Source organism: Rattus norvegicus, chromosome 4, assembly GCF_036323735.1.
Source record: "Rattus norvegicus strain BN/NHsdMcwi chromosome 4, GRCr8, whole genome shotgun sequence".
NCBI classification, from domain to species: Eukaryota; Metazoa; Chordata; class Mammalia; order Rodentia; family Muridae; genus Rattus; species Rattus norvegicus.
In genome coordinates, this window is record NC_086022.1 from 152,720,062 (window position 1) to 152,737,466 (window position 17,405).

The following is a 17,405-nucleotide window of genomic DNA, read 5'->3' on the forward strand; positions in this document are numbered from 1 at the left end:
AAGCCTTTGGTCCTGCCAAGGTTGAACCCCCAGTGTAGGGGATTGTGGAGGGGGGCAGTGGCTAGAGGGGAATGGGGAGGGGAACACCCTTATAAAAGGGGAAGGAGAGAGATTAGGGGGCTGATGGACAAGGAAACCAGGAAAGGGAATAACATTCCAAATGTAAGTAAGAAATACCCAATTTTTAAAAAATGGAAAAATTAATTAATTTTTAAAAAGCCTTTAGTGTGACTGAGGGTCATGTGAACTGTGTACAAGTCTCACTCGATCGCTGAACAGAGAGCACCTTTCACCTAAGGATGATAAATGGTGTCCCTAGGAAGAAACAGCGACACCTACATTCTAAAGGACATATCATAAGTATGTAACTTTAAAAACTCTACATAACGAAGGGTAAGAAGGATAGCTACTGCTTGGTAAGGCATGCTTAAATCCAAGCACCCAGGGGGAAAGAGGCAGGGGGATCAGAAGCTCAGTTACCTACATAATGTGGGGGGATACACAAGACAGTTTCAAAAATGATAATGACAATAAATTCCAAAAAAGAAACTGCAGATCTCAGATACATTTCCTGGTGAATTGTATAAGAAATTAAGGAATAATTAGTGGAGAAAAATGAGGAGTGGAGAGATGGTACCACAGGTAAAGGTGCTTGTCACCAATCCTGATGACCTGTGTTTGTCACCAATCCCGATGACCTGCGTTTGATCTCCAGAACTTGAATGTGGAAAGAACCCTGCACGCACGCACGCACGCACGCACGCACGCACGCACGCACGCACGCACGCACGCACGCACGCACGCACGCACGCACGCACGCACGCACGCACAGACAGGCAGAACTCTGTGAATTCAAGGCGATCCTGGTCTACAGAGTTCCTGGACAGCCAAGGAACCTTGCCTTGAAAAACAAAAGCAAACAAAACAAAACCCCCAGCATCCTTTAGGAACTTGTGAAAGGGTTTTTGGTCCCAAAAGGAATCTCTCCCCCAGCTACTACTCATCCTTATGATCTGTATAATGTGTCCACCCCGATCTCTCTCTCACTATCCTCACTATTCTCTCCTGTCTTCCACTTCCCCTAGCCCCGGCCATGTCCTGTCTGCTTTCTATTCTCCCAGTTCTGGACTCTTCCAGATGCCTCTGGATATTTTCTGTTGTCCACAATAGAAACCTTACCCTTCTTTACTGAACCTTCTCAAACATGAGTAGCAACAGCCTATCCCAACAGCTAAAAACCTATGGGCTGGTAAGATGGCTCAGTCAGGAAGAACACTAGTTCTGGCAGAGAACTCAGGTTCATTTCCCAGCGCGACATGGTGGCTCACTATCATCTCTAACTCCAGTTCCAGGGGACTGGCAAAACGTCCATACACATAAAACAAGTAAGTCTTTTAAAAAGCGAAAATCTGGCTGGGGATTTAGCTCAGTGGTAGAGCGCTTACCTAGGAAGCACAAGGCCCTGGGTTCGGTCCCCAGCTCCGAAAAAAAAAAAAAAGAACTAAAAAGCGAAAATCTAAAATAATCTGTACATAAAATATCAGAACTGGCAATAAGGTCACCAGATTCAAGTTCAATATTCCATAAATATCTAAATTTCCACTAATAATACTCAAATACAAATAATTTTTGTAAGCCAAACAGGAAAATCCCCATAGAAGATGACCATTATTGTTGAGAGAAATTAAATTATACTTAAGTGCAGTGCATGCCTTTAATTTTTAGCATTTGAGAGGCAGAGGAAGAAGGATCTCTGTGAGTTTAAGGTAGCCTGGTCTACATAGGGAGCTCCAGAATAGCCAGGACTATGAAGAGAGACCCTGTCTCAAAACAAAACAAACAAAACAAAACAAAGCAAGGTTAATCCCATCAAAGACTAAGTGTTCATAAATTGTAAAGTTAATATCAATGTTATCAATGTGACCATTCTAAGTCAACCTTATAATTTAAAGCAATACCACATTTCATCAGTTTGAGGGTAGAGATAAGGAGAGAATTGACAATTATAAAGTTTACACCAAAATAAAAAGGATTAACTAGTCAAGGCAATCTTAAAGAATAAAGGCAGAGGGGTTGGGGATTTAGCTCAGTGGGAGAGCGCTTGCCTAGAAAGCGCAAGGCCCTGGGTTTGGTCCCCAGCTCCGAAAAGAAAGAAAAAAAAAAAAGAAAGAATAAAGGCAGAAAACTAGTCCCTACAGAAGAGCACATTTATTTATCTGTTGTTTATTCGTTTGAGGCAGGATTTTTCTGTAAAATTCTGTCTATCCTGGAATTCACTTTGTAAACCAGGCTGATCTCAAATTTTAAAAAAAGACCTGCCTGCCATCTGTCTCTGAAGTGCTGGGATTAAATGTGTGTGCAACCAGCCTAGCAGATATGCACATTTTTAATGGTTAAGAGTATGTAAGGTGGGCACAGATCTAGCTAGCCAGAGACATCTGCTATACAACCGAGAATACAGGAGACAGACAGACAGACAGACAGACAGACAGACAGACAGACACACACACACACACACACACGCACGCGCGCGTTGCCAGATATCCTAGAAGGACCCTCCTGCAATTTAGTGGGAAAGTGTTAATCCCAAAGATGGAAGAAAGACCACTGACTCAAACCATCTTGGTCAAATTAATTAAAGCAACCAATTTATTAAAGCAAACGTATTTATTCATGTACACAGCTGCCTCTCCCTAAGGTAGGGTTCGGGGGTCAGCATTGAATGTGAGGAACACAGGATTTGAAACGTGTCTTTCTTGTTTTATAACTTGGTTCCGTTATATAAATCACTCGATCAAAACATTACTACATTAAAAATGGAATTTGAAATGACCCGAATCTGTCATCCTGGGCCAGTCACTTATATGTAGCTCCAGAGTAAACTCCCTTTCTACATCAACACCTTAAGAGAGGAATAGGGGCAAAATGTGAAGGGGCGCGTTCTCCACGAAACCCTTGTGGTCTCACATTTCCACACCCGTACACCTCTTCTCGCGGTCCGGGGAACTAGAGTTAAAGTTTACTGGACTAGGAACTTGCTGGATCACTTCCGGGAGCCTGCTCTAGGAACTTCCGCTATCCGGTTCTATCCCCTAAGTTTAGTAGCTCGCACTAGGTCTGGCGCCCTCCATTATGGAGTATGACGCAAAAGCCCAGAGACACCACAAACCCAAAAACCTCAAGGTAGAGGAGACCCCGCAGCGGAGGCGAGTGGCATGATGCGCACCGTTCGACCCACGCGCAGCTTTCCTTCATGGGGAGGCGCGTGTGCCTTGCGCACAAACCCTTGGCTGCTGATTGCGCAGCGCGCCCTCTCCTAGGGGCCAAACTGCGATCCCGCGCTGGGGCCGAGTTTGCACTGCGCGTGCGCAAGAGTATCATTGAGTGTCGTTTGTGCTCCCGGCGCTGCTCGCCAGGGGGCGAGCTGTACCCTCCCGCCAATGGTGTTAGCATCGCTGCGCGTGCGCAGAAACAGCCGCGCCCAGGTTCTAAAGGACGCGTGCGGCCCCGGGGACGAAAATCAGATTGACAGCCGTGTTCTCCTAGGAGTGGAGCCACGTGGCGCTGGCGATCGCGGCGGAAGTAGTGATGACAATAACATGCTACGACATGCTGGCCTAGCAGAACGGTGCAACAGAAACGAGAAAGTGGCTGGAGTGCTCGCGAGGCCCTGAGGTTCCCTTCCCAGCGCCTCAAGGTAAAAGAATGGAGGAAGTGATTCAGCCTCTTCTCCCTAGGTGACTTTTACAAAAACCAGAGGAACGGAACTACACAAACTTAGGAAAGCGCATGCGCGTCCGATCCCGCTCCTTCTCCCTGGTTGGACGCGGGAAAGCAGGATGAGTAATCCGCCTGGGTTGTCGCTCTTTCTGCGTCGGCTCAAGCCGCGAGGGTCATATCCGTCCCAGATCAGATCCGGAAATGGAGGACGAACCTAGTACGCAGTTTCTGTTCCTATAGATGGGCGCGTGCTAGGCCTTTGTACAAAAACAAATAAAGTTCAGAACGCAAAGAAACAAGAAAGGTATGACTGTTTTCAGAAAACAGTACTAACATATCTTGTCCTGGGCTTGGAACAGAGCTCAGAGCTCAGTGGGGGGAGTGCTTGCAAAGAATGTGCAAGACCCTGAGTCCGATTCCAGAAACGCTAAAAAAAAAAAAACAAAAAACAAAAAAACTAATAAATATTAGAGCTTTAAAAAGGTAACTTGAGTATTAAAATAGAAGCAGAGATAGCAAATCACGAAAATCTCAAAGCACCCATTACAAAAAAAGTGTGTCTTGTGCTAAACAGGCACTTTATAGCAATAACAATTTGTATTCGTTAGTTTTGAATATGAGGTCAGCCTGGAGTATACAGAGGCCATTTTGAATATAAGAAACAAAGCCCAAAACATTAAGTATTCGGAACTTAGGGAAACACACAACTTTTAAATATTTACATTTTTTGGAATTTGCACAATTCAGACTGTCATACATGACACGACTACTGTTGACACGAAGGAGTTATGGTTATCTTGGTTTAGTGAGCCCCAGTGTAACAACATGACACAGATCCCTAGTTCCTGGAGTACGTTAATTGTGAGTAAGCACAAAAGTACACATTTAGCTGTTAACTCTACAGTCTACAAACACTTGTGCTAAACCCAGATGAGCAGTGACCAGGCACACCACTTATTTGTGTGGTGTTGGTGGTGGTTGTAAATGTATTACCAAGTTCACAGAGACAGAAATATGGGTTTGTGAACTTGCCTCAGTGATAAACTGCTGTGGTGACAGACAACTGCTGAGCCCTTGACACCCAACACCTGCCTGAACCTGCATTGAGACCATACTATATACTATATACTATATACTATATACTATATACTATGGCATACATAGCTTCTAGCACCATAAACGCGTCCAAAAGATTGCTGTAGGCCCCCTTTAAAAATAGCAGTCATGAGCAAGAGCTGGGAAAGCCTAGCACCCATGGGGTGGAAGACGAAATACACACGGAAAATTATGTTTATGCCATTTATATTTTTTTCCCTAAGAGAATTAAAAATTGCAAATTTAGGGCTCAAGAGACTGCTCAGTTCTTTTTTTTTTTTTTTTTTTTTTTTTTGGTTCTTTTCTTCGGAGCTGGGGACCGAACCGAGGGCCTTGCGCTTCCTAGGCAAGCGCTCTACCACTGAGCTAAATCCCCAACCCCAAGACTGCTCAGTTCTTAAAAGTACTTGCTGTGCAAGTAGGAAGCTCGAGTTAGGCCCCTCAGCACCCTGAGAAAGTAATGCACACCCGTAATCTCAGCATGGGGCCAGTAGAGGCAGGAGGATCCCTGGAGGCCTGGGGGACAGCTAACTGAGCCCAATCCACTGGCCTATACAGACACAGGGTGTGTGTGTGTGTGTGTGTGTGTGTGTGTGTGTGTGTGTGTGTGTGTGTAGGCCTGAGAGAGATACTGTTTAGAAAGCTCTACTTGCAAGGGGAGTCCTTGGCTGGCCTTTGGGAGCTAAGGTAGTATGTATGTGTGTGGACTGGTGCCCTAACTGATACAAAACTTACCCTAAATAATAAAGGTGATTGCATACATTATGCAAGCAGTGTGCGTTATGCTGAATAGCTGGCTGCTCCTTCCTTTTGCTATGATAAAATATTGCAACAAAGTCAACTTTAGGTGGGGATTTTTTTTTTTCTAGCTCACAGTTCTGGGTTATTCATAGTCCATTAATACAGACCAAACCAATTTGTTATAGGAAGACAGCTTAAGCTGAAAGGGTTCCCGTTCCTCAAAAGCAGCTGCCTGGGGAAGTACTTCCCCTAGGTCAGCCCACAAAATATGCTGATGCAATAGGCCAGGCTGGCCACCACCATACACCTGTAATCCCAGCACACAGGAGACTGAAGCAGGCAGATCTATGAGTTCGAGGCCAGCCTGGTCTACAGTCAGAGTTCAAGGACAGCCAAGGCTACACAGAGAAACCCCGTCTGAAAAGTTGATCATGCATACCCATCCAGTACTCTCTCTTAATTACTGTAGATCTAACATGATTATCTGCCTCCCTGTGACTGCCCACTGTGGGCTTGAACTGTGAACTAAATTAAGCCCTTTCTCCCTTAGTTGCTTCTTTTTTTTTTTTTTTTTTTTTTCTATTCTTTTTTTTCGGAGCTGGGGACCGAACCCAGGGCCTTGCGCTTGCTAGGCAAGCGCTTTACCACTGAGCCAAATCCCCAACCCCTTAGTTGCTTCTTACAGCTACAAGAGACCCACTCTCCTCATGGGTGTGTGGAAACTCATTGGCTCCTGTCAATGACACAGATACTCTATGCCTACTGGACTAACTCCAATGAGAAAACCTTAGACTACTGGCTTCAGGTGCGCTTCTCCAGGAGGCAACACTTAAATAAGTTTCCAGTTGTGGGTTTGGGGCAGCTCTAGGAAGCTTATATTTGATTTTATTTTCTGTTTCACCTTGTTTCTTTTTTTGGTTGTTTCTCCCCCCCCTCCCTCATTTCCCCCCCATCTCAAACTGCCTCCAGCTTCTGATCCTCCTGCCTCCACTTATGGAAGTGCTGGGATCATGATGGGATTTTACCACCACAGAGTTTTGCAACTGGTTTTTCCTCAGACTTGTACCTCATACATACTTTTCCCTCTTACTGATTCTGGTTTGCATCCCTATAGTGTAATAAATCAAAGCGATGAGCATGACTAAGTCTGGTTTAATTTAGGGGAGGAGGCAAGGCCAGCCTGGTCTATCAAGTGAATTAAACTGCACCCCCCTCCAAGGGAAAATATTGAGTCGTGTCATTTTCTTCCTTTTTTTTGGGGGGGGGGTAGGTTTTGTTGTTGTTTTGTTTTGTTTTTTTGTTGTAGGTTTTTGTAGGGTTTTTTGTTTTTGTTTTTTGGGTTTTGTTTTTTTTGTAGTTTTTTTCTGACAGTTTCTCTGTGTAAGTGACCCAGCTACCTAAAACAGATTTTATAGTCCAGGATGGCCTTGAATTCACAGAGATCTGTCTGCCTCTGCCTCCTGAGTGCTAGGATTAAAGGTGTATGCTACCATGCCTGGCTAGACAGTGTTTTAAAATGAATCCAGGATAAATCCAAACTCATGATTCTCCTGCAACCACCTCCCAAATGCTGGGATTATAGTTCTGTACCACCACATTTATCTAATAATCTTATAAAATCAGCTCTAAAGCCAGGCAGTAGTGGTGCATGACAAGCCTTTAACCCCAGCACTCCAGAGCCAGAAGCAGATGGATCTATGGATTTGAGGCCAAACCCATACTACAAAAGCAAAGCTAACCAAACTGCAAAGCTAGTTCAGGACAGCCAGGATACACACACACACACACACACACACACACACACACACACACACACACACACAGAACCCAGAAAATCTAAAGGGTCACTTACCCTCTGGAAATGTAAGCACCCAATAAACTGTTTCTGCATTAAGTTGCCTTTGCATGTTCTTCACAGCAATAGAAAAGTAACAAGACACATATGTACAGACAGACAGAGAGACATAAACTATCACGCAATTAGTGAAAAGTAGAAATCATCAATTTTTAAAAGAGTATGGATCTAATAACTTTAATTTTTCAAAGGCACATGCTTTTCAAATGTCCTCACTAGAACACAGTATAAAACCTTGTAATGTAGATTAGCACCGCAAAGGAAGTCTGTAGGTCATAGAAAGACCTCTTAAGGCATCCAAAATGCTGAAAGACAATGAAAAAGGAGGATTTTACAAGCGTCTAGTGAGCTCCACTTTTGTGAAGCAGCAGATTGCAGTTGCCTGGCTACCTATACAGAGTTAGACTGAGGTAAGGGGGGGTTTCTTACAAAACTGGCTTCACAGTGTGGGCTATTCTGACTAAATGCTGCTTACGTGTGTCGCTAGCTTTAATACCAATCCATGTTAAGTCTGTTTGACTTATGTTCCAAAGAAGCTTTCCTCCGCTTTTTTCTTTTTTTCTTTTCTCTCTTTCTTTCTCTCTCTCTCTCTTTCTTTCTTTTTTTTTTTTAATTTTTCGAGACAGTGAGTCTCCATGTGGTTAGTCCTAGCTGTCCTGAAAGTTTACTCTGTTACCCGGGTTGGCCTTGAACTCAGATCCACCCTCTGCCTCCTGGGTGCTGGGGACAAAGGCAGGTGCCACCACGCCCCTCTGTCTTCAGACCATTTCATAGGCTTCCTGACACAGAATTCAGATCAAGATGAAATGAATGCTTGATGCTTTCAGTTCTCCACTTCTGCAGAAACTGGGTTGAGAATCTGCAACCCGATTAACCCTATTTTCTGAAATGACTTTTGAAAATGGGAGAAATATAAGGAAAATTTGTTTCAAAGAGCCTAGATACCAGGCAGCAAAGAGTATCCTTTGGAGTCAGGGAACAAAGATGAGCTCATCCGTGTCCCAGCTCAAGGCCTTGAGAGGCGGAAACACTATGCTCTCTAGGCTGCTGGGAGCTGCGGCTTGGACGACTGCCGGACTTTAGAGCCCACACACTTGCATGGGAGAAAGTTGGTGAGCGAGGTCCACAGATCTGCAGCACAAAAGCATTCTACAATTTGTGTTGGTAATGGGAGCAGTAGCTCAGGCCTGTGGTCTCAGTCCTTGAGAGATACAGGTAGAGAATTCAGGAGCTCAGGGTCAGCTATCATCAGCTACAAGGGAGTGTCAAGACAACCACTGACATCAGAGCATTTTTTAAAATTTTTTATTATTTATTTATTTATCATAGTACACTATGGCTGTCTTCAGACACACCAGAAGAGGGCATCGGATCCCATTACAGATGGTTGTGAGCCACCATGTGGTTGCTGGGATTTGAACTCAGGACCTCTGGAAGAGCAGTCAGTGCTCTTAACCACTGAGTCATGTCTCCAGCCCTGAGCATTTTCTTTTTAATGAATAGAAATTTAAAACACCTCAGGGTGTGTTGGTAAACCCTTCTAATCCCAGCACTCAGGAGGCAGAGTCAGGTGGATTTCTGAGTTTGAGGCCAGCTTGGTCTACAGAGTGAGTTCCAGTATAGCCAGGGCTACAGAGAGAGATCCTGTCTTGAAAAACAACACAAGGGGTTGGGGATTTAGCTCAGTGGTAGAGCGCTTGCCTAGCGAGTCCCCAGTTCCGAAAAAAAGAAAAGGAAAAAAAAAAGAAAAACAACACAAGCTCACTCTCTCTCTCTCTCTCTGCCCCAACATGTTCCCTCTGGCCTCTCTGTCCTCCTGGCTCTGCTGCCATCTGTCTACCTCTACCCCTTTTCTTCCTCACTCCCCTCCATTCCCCAATAAATTTATACAGAAAGAAAGAGAGAAAGAAAGAAAGAAAGAAAGAAAGAAAGAAAAAAAGAAAGAAAGGAAGACAACAACAACAACCAAAACAAAAACCACATACAAACAAAAGGCACCCCCCAAAAGTCATGACATCTATTGTTGAGCTACACGCTCACTCAGGTCACAGCAGAGAATTTACTGATTGATCAGTACATACGTGTATGAAAACCATGGCCGGGGTTGGGGATTTAGCTCAGTGGTAGAGCGCTTGCCTAGGAAGCACAAGGCCCTGGGTTCGGTCCCCAGCTCCGAAAAAAAGAACCAAAAAAAAAAATAAATAAATAAAATCCAGCATCCAATAAAGATTACAGAATCAGGTGTGGGAGGGGCCCCAGTAAGCCCAGCCAGAGGCAGGGGTTAATGCCTTCTGCGACCACCTGGGCACAAGCAAAACTTCATCTCCAACAAAACCAAACTTACTAGGGGTTGGAGAGATGGTTTGGTGGTTAAGACCAGGACCCATCTAACAAACTGGTGTCCTGAGTATGCCTCTAATCCCAGCCGCCAGTGGAGCAAAGACAGGAAGTTATTTGGGTTAAAAAAAAGGTGGGGGAAGGGAGGGGGGAAGACCCTGATCCGAAGAACAGGTGGAGGGTGATAGAGGGCACCCTCTTCTGGTCCCCTCACACATAGATAGACACATATAAACGGGGGACGGGGGAAGCACAAGCGCTAGCTCTCAGCAGTTAAGAGCATTTGTTGTTCTTGCAGAGGACCTCAGCTTGGTTCCCAGAACCCACACAGTGGCTCCCAATCATCTGTAACTCCACATCCAGGGGATGAGATGCCCTCTGGCAACCTCTCCTGGTACCAGAAACACAGATGGTGAGCAAACATACGTGCATATAAAATACTCATATTCATAAAATAAAAACTCTGCAAGAGAGAATGTGTGCGACCACGAAGTGGGGTCTGCTCCATCTATTTATTGTTGTTGTCTGTGTGGCCCTGGCTGTCCTGGCACTCACTCTACAGACCAGGCTGGCCTTGAACTCACGGGATCTGCCTGCCTCTGCCTCCTGGGTGCTGGGATTAAAGGCGGGCCCCACACTCTGGAAACCAAAACTACAGCTGGAAGTTTTGCCTTCGCTTACTTTGGTGTGGTAGGGGTAAGCTCTCATTACATAGCCCAGTCAATTCTCAAAATCGCAACCTCCTGCCTCAGTCTTCTAAATGCTGTGTGCTGTTCAGCTCCACCTGAGCAGAAGTGGGAGGGAAGGAGCAGGTAGGGAGTGAATGCGAGCCTGCACAGTTTCCGTTCCGCTCAGCACCTGGCAGCCGCAGACGTGAATAGCAGGCAGGCAGAAACGCTGCTGTTAGGACAATGTTACCATCTCCGTGCAGACTTTCCTTACTACGACCTTGACCCTTGGCAGCCATCAGCATTACAGCGGCCCTGTAGGGAGGTAGGCTCTCTGGAACTTGGTTGGGACCAGCACCTGCAGGTTCTGACTTGGCCACTTAGGTCTTATAACTTCTCAGCTTTCTTGTCTTCAGTTCCTTTTTTTTTCTTCTCTTTCTGCCCTGGCCTCTCTTAAGTTGTTTAGCTGTTTCTTTAGTTGACAGACACCCTGTGTCTGGCTCTTTCCATAAAACTCAGTGGTGACAACTCAGGCTACCTCTCTCAGCTGAGAATGCAGTGAAGAGCCAGAGTGTGAGCCTTCAGGCCCACTATCACTCAGGACCCAGAGGGCTTGGAGAAGAGGGGCGGGGTCCAGCATCACCTACCCATCAGGGACATCGCTATGAGAGGCTCCCAGACCCCCGAAATTTCTTCAACAGTTAAACAGCAGTTGCCATCTCTCTCTGAGCTTGGAAACTTGGCACTGGTGACAAGCTGGGCTACTTGAGAGCCTAGCAGCAAACAGAGAGCAGACATCAGAATCCTGGGGAGGAGCACCAGGTCCTCTTTAGTTAGAAGCACTGGCTGTGCACTATCCGCTCTGGGAGCTGAGGGAGGAGGCTCACCCAGCCGAGCTTTGAGTACCCCCAAATAGGGGTGGGGAACCAGGCATGAATTGTTGGGACCGCCTGTGAGGCTGCCAGGACCTCTTCAGCTGTGAAGCAGGAACATGGGCTCTCTCTAGCCATCTAGCTGCTGCCCCCAGCTCTCTTATTAAGCCTTCAGGCCATCCCAGCTCCACTGCCTCCACTGTCCGGGCATCCCATCCCTCTTCTTAGGGAGGGTTATCAGTTCTGCACAGGCTTCTGAAGGCAGGCAGGGGAAGGCCTCCTGGGAGGAGCCTTTATCAGCCTTGATGTTGCAACATCAGGGAGACACAAAAAAGTTTCTCCCAGGCAACTCATTTTATGCCACCCTGCATTCACACAACAGAAAAAAACGAGGAGGCCAAGGAAATTAGTGAGCCCAACGTAATGTATACAACAACCTTAGCAGGCCAGCCATACTCCTGCGTGCCTGTAGCCCTGTCGCTCAGGAGAGGGAGGACAGGTACGTTCTTCTTCCAGACAAGTCAGGGATAAAGTGCAAGATCCTGTCTCAAAAAGAAAGTATTCAATGAAGCATATCCAAAGCATGTTTTATCTTTAGTTATGTGTATGTATGGGCAGAGGTTCTGGCCTAGAACTTGAGTTACAGGCACCTGACATGTTGCTGGGAATTGAACTCAACTTCTTTGAAGGAGCAGTGCAAGCTCTTTTTTTTATTTTTATTTTTTACAGATTAATTATTTATTATATAAGTGCACTGTAGCTGTCTGCAGACACACCAGTATAGGACATCATATCTCATTACACATGGTTGTGAGCCACCATGTGGTTGCTGGGATTTGAACTCAGGACCTCTGGAAGAGCAGTCAGTGCTCTTAACCACCGAGCCACCTCTCTGGGGCCCCCAATAGACATTAAAAACAGAAAAGAGGGGTTGGGGATTTAGCTCAGTAATAGAGTGCTTGCCTAGCAAGCACAAGGCCCTGGGTTCGGTCTCCAGCTCCAAAAAAAAAAAAAAAAAAAAATCCAGAAAAACAGAAAAGAACCCAGGAGTTGGTGAAAAGTACACAAAGAAAATTGCTCATATTGGAGTAAAGTGAGTAATAAATTTGGGGATTTTTCCTATTTATTTATCACTTCTTCTTTTACACTTTAAAAATATTTTATTTATCTGGTGTGGAGAAGGGCCATGGGCCATCAATCAAGCACATATGAAGTCCAAAGGTTTACAGAAGTCTCCTTCTATCTACCATATTGGTTCTGAGGATCAAACGCAGGTCGTTGGTCCATCTTGGCCACAAGTGCCTTTACCAGGTGAGCTATCATCCTGCCAGCCCTGGGATTTTGTTTTAGGAGGTTTTTTTTAATGTGTCTCTGTGTGTATGTGCCCCAGGAGCCCAGAGAGGAGAACGAGAGCCCCTGGAGCTGGAGTTGGATGCCTCTCAGCAGCCCATGGTGGGTGCTAGCGATCTGATGGGATAGGTCAAGAACTAACCATGGAGCTCTCTCCAGTTCCAAGGCTTTGTTTGTGAAGACAGAGTCTCTCTATGTAGCTCAGGCTGGCCGAAAGCTCATTATGTAGCCCAGGATAGACAGGAACTCCAGATCCTCCCACAGGAGCCCCAGGAGTGCTGTAAACCCTGGTGTGCACCATTATTTCTAGCTTAGAAATAAAACATTGTAAAAGAAAGTTCGAAGATTCGAAAGCATCCCCTCAGGGGAAGATTGGGAAATATGAAGCTGGAGGAGGCTGAGGATTCCCACTTTCAATTCCCTGCACCCACAAGGTGGTTTACAACCATCTGACAGCCTCTTCTGACCTCCTCAGGCACTGGTACCACATGTGCCTATGCATACATGCAGGCAGAAAGCATTCACATGATAAACACATCTCTGGGGCAGAGGTAGGATGACAAGGTGAGGGTGTCGGTTGGTTATTTTGGTTTTGTTTTTTAAAACAGGGTTTCCCAATGGACTCCTGGCTGTCCTGGACTTCACTGTGTACATTAGTCTGGCCTCCAACTCAAATCCACGGTCTCTGCCTCCCCAGTGATGGACCCAAAGACATGGGCCACCATGCCTGGCCAAGAGGACAAATTTTTCACAGCCTTGTGCAAATGTGTGTTGTCTAAAACAGAACAAGGCCAACAACAACAACATCTTATAGGCTGGGGATGGTTCACTGGGAAGACCAGTTGCTATGCAAGCAAGAGGACCTGAGTTCCAATCCCAGGTACCCCTTTAGAAGCTGTGCGTGGTTCTACAGCTTTGGGACCAGTGACAAGCAAATCCCTGGAGCACGCTGGTCAGCCAGCTTCGAGAAAACTGCAAGCTTCAAGTTCAATCTTTGAGACCTGGTCTCACAGGAGTAATGCGGAGTTAGAACACCCAGCATTCTGATGGAGCCACCCTCCCATGAGCAGCCGTGCAAAAGCACAGGACTGCGAACTTATGAAGCGCTTGCTCCCGCTGCTGTTTAATTCCCTTGAAGGTATCCTGATGGATAAGTGCAGCCAACTTGCCCCCCAAGAACTTACACAGCCATAGGTCTCTGGGCATAGTGTGTCTGCTAGACCTCCTCAGGATAGGTTTCTCCTAGTGTTCCTCCTCTCCTTTCTCCAGGGCAAACACACTGTTGTCTCGCTGGGGCCAATTACTTCTCCCTCTCTCAGGACTCAGCGGGGCTACAAATCCCATGCCTGCGGTTCAGCATCCCATGGGCACAGTCCTCAGCCCACCGGGTTAGCGGCCCTCACCTCGGGCTCTTTGTCTCTGTGCTCCTAGTCACACCCGGAACCTCGCCAGCTCTCAGAGCACCTAGAGGAGGAACTCCGCAGTTGTAGCTGAGGAGGCTGAGGCTTGTTTACTGTCACCGTGGAAACTCCCAGGCGCCATTCCAGATAGGGCCTGGTCCACAATTCCCTCCTGTGTAGAGCCTGGGGAAGCCCCGCGATCCCTAGCTCTCTACCCCTGCTCAGCCCACCTCCAAGTACCTGGGAACAGTAGCAAGGACCTGGGTTTTGCTGGATCAAAGTGATAAGGTAGGAAAACAGCGCAAGAGGCTGAGGCAGGAGGATCAGAACTTATAGGCTGGCTATCTTAGTCAATGCATCTGTGTCTCTTAGAGAAGTAAATAGAATCTGGAAAGACTCTAATGGTAGAGAATGCACTTAGCATTCTTAAGGTTTTGAGTTCAATCAGCACCTGAACAATAATACTTAGAAAGAAATACATCAAATAGGGTCTCAGGATCGCAAAATCTGGCCTCTGTTGAACTTGGTTTGTAGCCGAGGCTGTCCTTGAACTTGAAGTTGGTTAGAACTTGTATTATTTCTGAAAACATAGCAAGGTGCAGGGTACTCCTCTGATTCCAGCTCTCTAGGGAGATAACTAGGGAAGTAAGAAGACCAGGAGTGGGGTTGGGGATTTAGCTCAGTGGTAGAGCGCTTGCCTAGGAAGCGCAAGGCCCTGGGTTCGGTCCCCAGCTCCGAAAAAAAAAGAACAAAAAAAAAAAAAAAAAGAAGACCAGGAGTACAAAGACACCCTCTGCTTGTTCATGAGTTTAAGGCCCAGGCTACAGGCAATCTGAAACCTAAGACCCTGTTTCAAACAGCAAAAGTAAAAAGAAAGAAAGAAAAGAAGAAAATATAATGTCCAGCTCATCCCTCAGCTTTTTGGACTGGCGTGGGCAGCTTGTTTTCTCATACAGCCCAGGAACACCTACCCTGGGCACCACCCACCGTGGGCTAGGCCCTCCCATATCAACCATTAGTCAAGAAAATGCCTGCTCATAGGCCCACCTGATGAAGGCAATTCCTCAGTTGGAGCTTCCTCTTCCCAAATGACTTTAGTTTGCTTGAAGTAGACAAAAACGGGCGCAGGTGGGTTTTGAAACAAGGTCTCACTCTGTGGCCCTTGAAAGCCTGGAGCTCACTATGCAATGTAGGCCGGCCTTAGTCTTAAACAGTCCTCTAGACTCAGCCTCCTGAGTATGAGATTACTGTAGCCAGCTTAGGTGCCACATTTCCTTTCCGGTGTTATTGTTCGGTTTGGTTTGTGTGTTTTTGTTATGTAGCCTGGCTGTCCTGGAACTCCCTACGTAGACCAGGCTGGCATCCAACTGCACCTGAACAATAATACTTAGAAAGAAATACAGAGATCCTCCTGCCTCTGCCTCTAGACTTCTCATCAAACCCAAGCTTATTTTCTGGGGATTTTGTTTGCTTCCTGTTTTTGTTTCTTGGTGCTGGGGCTAAACCCAGGACCCTGCACATGCTTGGGTACGTGCTCTAATGTAGAGCTACATGCTCAACTGGAAAGGTGGCTACTTTTTTTTTTCTTTTTTCTTTTTCAGAGCTGGGGACCGAACCCAGGGCCTTGTGCTTGCTAGGCAAGCGCTCTACCACTGAGCTAAATCCCCAACCCCGAAAGGTGGCTACTTTTAAAAGTAAATGAGTAGGGGCTGCAGAGACAGCTCAGCACGGAAGATTACTGGCTGCTCTTCCAGAGGACCCAAGTTCAATTCCCAACGCCCACATGTTGGCTCAGCGTGATCCCTAACTCTGGTCCAGGGGATCTAATGTGCTCTTCTGGCCTCCCAAGGCACCAGGCATACACACGGAATACAAACATACATGCAGGCAAAAGGCCTATACACATAAAATAAAAATAAGTATTTTCAAAGGAAAAAAAATGACCGTATAGGAAAAAATATTCCCATAGCCATTAGAGAAATGTAAACCAAACAGAGCAAGTCAGACTGTCTGTCACTGTGCTGGCTAGTTTTATGTCACTTGGACACAAGCTGGAGTCATCTGAAAGGAGGGAATCTTTTTCTTTTTTTTTTTTTTTTTTTGGTTCTTTTTTTCGGAGCTAGGGACCGAACCCAGGGCCTTGCGCTTACCTAGGTAAGCGCTCTACCACTGAGCTAAATCCCCAGCCCCGAAAGGAGGGAATCTTAACTGAGAAAAGGCCTCCATAAGACCCAGCTGTAAGGCATTTTCTTAATTAGTGATTGATGGGAGGCGGTGCCTCCCCTGGGATGCTGGCCCTGGGTTCTATAAGAAAACAGGCTGAGTAAGGCACAAGGAGCAAGCCAGTAAGCAGCACCCCTCCATGGCCTCTGCATCAGCTCTGCCACCAGGCTCCTGCCCTGCTTGGGTTCCTGTCCTGACTGTTTATCCCATGATGAAAACATACATCAAATAACCCTTTCCTCCCCGACTTGCTTTGGTCACGGTGTTTCATCACAGCACCAGCAACCCTAACTAAGACAGTTATGGAGAAAAACAACAAATGTAGCAGTGTTGGTGGGAATGTAAGTTAGTGCACTTACTATGGAAATCAGTGTGGAGGTCCCTGAAAAACTAAATTTATGCCCCAGCTACATAATTGCTGAGGATAATTGCCGAAACCCTCTTGGCTCAGACCCTGGATCCCTCACTAGGGATGGCCAGGTAATAAAGCAGGTAATGCACACAGACATATGTACAGAAAAGCTGGAGTCAGGAGAGAGTGTGCACCTAAGGGACTGTCACCTACTGCTCCTGCAACCAAGCCTCAGCCTGTTTATTACCTTCAGGGGAGGAGTTTGCGAGTCTCGGCACCAGGTCCCTGTAGGCTGGCTTCCTAGAAGTTTGTGTACGTGCTGGTCAATCCCTGGAACTTGGACTGGGAAGAATTTACCCTTGGAAACAGAGCTTCTGCCAAGTATGCCGGAACCAAGGAGAGCCAACATCCCAGTAGAAATGATGAGTTTACACTTCACATTTTGTCCTTCATTGCTCTATCCTTCTGAGCTCCATCCAAAGAAGACTTTTCCACTTTCCCGTGGGTTCCGGGCATGGATCTGTGTTGTGGCTGTGCCCATGTCTATGATACATCCACTCAGGACGTCAGTCACTGAGACTTTCCTATGTTCCCTACGTATAATAAACCCAAAAGGCATGAAAGTCAGCCTACAACACAGATTCCTGCACATCCATATTATTGTGGCTTAATTCTTAGTAGCCAAATCATCTTAGATGTCCATCAGTAGGGGACTGGACAAGGAAAAGGTGACATTTGCACCCACCATTATTTTATTCATGTATAAAGGAGGACTGAGCATGGGGAGATGGC

The 17,405-nt window shown here is 46.3% G+C and overlaps 1 long non-coding RNA gene across 1 annotated transcript; it reads left to right on the forward strand.

Annotated features, from left to right (window-relative positions):
• The first annotated feature begins 2,632 nt into the window (after positions 1-2,632).
• LOC134486838 (uncharacterized) lies at positions 2,633-14,933 on the forward strand. The gene is made up of 2 exons (XR_010066261.1): positions 2,633-3,697; positions 13,247-14,933. It is a non-coding gene; the product is annotated as an uncharacterized LOC134486838 (long non-coding RNA).
• Positions 14,934-17,405: the final 2,472 nt, after the last annotated feature.